This window comes from Solanum dulcamara, chromosome 9 (genome assembly GCF_947179165.1).
Source record: "Solanum dulcamara chromosome 9, daSolDulc1.2, whole genome shotgun sequence".
In the NCBI taxonomy this organism is placed as follows: Eukaryota; Viridiplantae; Streptophyta; class Magnoliopsida; order Solanales; family Solanaceae; genus Solanum; species Solanum dulcamara.
The window spans coordinates 70983851-70986687 of NC_077245.1; positions in this window are offsets into that span (position 1 = coordinate 70983851).

The window sequence follows — 2837 nt, forward strand, 5'->3', positions numbered from 1 at the left end:
GAAAATGGCACAAAGAAACAACTTTGAATGGAAGTGAGAAGATGTACACACAGGTTTTACAATATATGAGCTCCCAAAATTAAATGGCTACAACAGTAGAAAAAAAGGAGGAAACTTTAATTAAGCACCTTCAATGTTTTAATTAAACAAATACACTTTGCTCTTGGTAAGCTCTATCAAAGTTAACTGCATTAGGCCCTCCTACTAACACTCAACTAGAGTTAAAAAAGCATCAGTTTTAAGAGCTCAAAATTGACCTTGCACTACATGAACTTGGATTCACTCATCAATATGAAAAGAACAATAAAAGTACCTGATTAGATTAAATTTGGATATTGGATTATGGAACGACATAGTCGAGGATAGTAAAAAATTGTATACCGAATATAATAGTACTTGTAAAAAAATCATATAATATAAGATTTTTAAAAAGTCCAGTAAGAAGGCCTATAACACAAAAAAAACTAAATTTAATAAATTGAATCGAACTGAATCGAATTACAAAAAATTGAACGGAACCAAATTGGTTCGATTCGGTATTCGGTACAACAAAAACATAAATCAAAAATTGAAAAAAATGAAATAAAAAAATTGAAATCGAACCGAATTATCGAATACCCAGTCCTAATAATAAGGGTGTGTCATGTTATTATCGTGAATCATATGAACATGAATTGATTGCATTGGTTTTGACATACTGTGCTGAGACTGAAAATGATATGAAACAAAAGGGTCGGGCCACACGCTTCGTGGAAGGTATTATGAAACAAAGGGGTCGGGCCACAAGTTTCGTGACAGGGTATGTATATTGAGGGGGCGGGTCATACGCTCCATGACAGGTAACATAGACAAAAATGTCCTCCATGGGTTTCAGACTATAATTCAGCGGATGTGTACCGATAGGACAGACATGCATTATCTCATTGCATTGCATCGTATTTTGTTGATATTGGTGAATTACTTGACTTAATATAATTCACTTGATGAGACTACCAATGAGTATTAGTGAATTGTATTATTATTATTATTATTATTATTATTATTATTATTATTATTATTATTATTGTGTAGAGTGTAGAGTTGAGCTGGTTTTATGCATATTGTATTTGAGGAGGTTCTGTTAGATGACAGGAGTACTTGTATCTATTGAGCTTTGTTTAGTTTTAGTTATCCACTTGCTGATTACTGTGTTGTTTGGTACCCACCCCTTGCTTCTACACTTGTGTAGGTTGTGAGTCCGGACCTACTTGATCTCCTAGTGTTTCCTACTACTTCTGAGGCTATCATCTCGAGTGTTGAAGTAGCTGTTACATCCATATAGCGGACACCTCTTACTCTTTTAATATGTTTTAGTCATATTCTAGAGACAAAGACATTGTGATTATATTTTTCTTTCGTACTTCGTTAATGTATTAGTAGCTTGTATACATGACAACCAATCTTGGGAGAGTTTGAGTTTGTTTTACATGTTTTTGGTTAAGTTAAATTTTGATTTATTTTCTTTTCTTCCGTAGCTACTTTCCGTTGGGTATTATGCTGACTTGTCTCGGTGGGTTGAGATGAGTGTCATCACCCGTGTTTGGGTTGTGACATGAACTCTTTTTTTAAGAAATAAAAATAAAATAATTAAGAAAAAATTATTAAAATCACAATCTTATTTATTAAACTCTAAGTTAGTAAATATATTCTTTGTGATACTCCGTTGGTATATTGATACAATATCGATATCATGTAGGACTGAGCTTAATTCTTTGTGATACTCCATCGGTATATTGATACTCCATCGATATCATACGTCAGCATAACGTCAACGTATGAATTTTAAAATAAATTTATATTATTTTAAAATAAAAAGAGAGTAAAAAGTAATAGGATATTTAAAGATAAATACTTTCTCTTTTTTAGGTATAAATGTTATTTTCCCTATATAACAAGTCAAAAATTTTGCACACCATTAATTCTTAACTTTTAAAAACCTTTAATTTTGGTTTTTGTTCTATGAAACACACCCGAATCCTTCTAGGTCCATATCATTTATACTCACACGTCATAAAAATCAAATAAACTTTTAAAAAAATTCATAAGGAAAAGGATTCTAATATTATTACGATAGCACAAATTATTACATTAGAATTCATATAATTGATTTTAACTTTTTGAGATGGAGGGACGTTTAAATCAACCACTTATTATAGTACTTGCAACAAAAGATGTAACAGTCATAATGATGAAGATTAAAATAAACCACCGTACTATCGTACCATCATTAAGGAATTACACAAATTACAGAGGCAAAGGATATTCCAAAGCCATGGATCATTCTGTTTTGTTATTTTATAGTATCATCTCCTATTTAAAAGTTATAAAAAGACATAAAAGATGTCACATGTGACCAAGCCATAATCATCAACAAATATTTATCAAATTTGATCAAGGGATTCATTCAATTTCATGAATTTTTGATGGTGAACTTGTAGAGGCAGAATTCCAACATTTTCCAAGCTTTGAAGCAATAAAAAATATAGTTTTGGTCAAATTCTCAAAAACTTGAGCTTTAATTTGGCCCCTTCTTGGTGGAAGCATAGTCCTCTTATGCTTTTGGTTCTTTGGAGGAGCAATAGACATTAATTGGTTATGTGATCGTCAAGAATGTATAGAATAGGAAAAAACAAACTTTTTGCACTATCAATATAATTTAATCGATATTAAATTTCGAAAGCGAAAAAAGAGAGAAAATATTGGAGGAGTGGGGACAAAAGTGAGTTAGTATTATTCAAGGAAGAGGAGATAATAGACTAGTAGGGATTTAGAGAGATTATATAGTCTCATTAATAAGA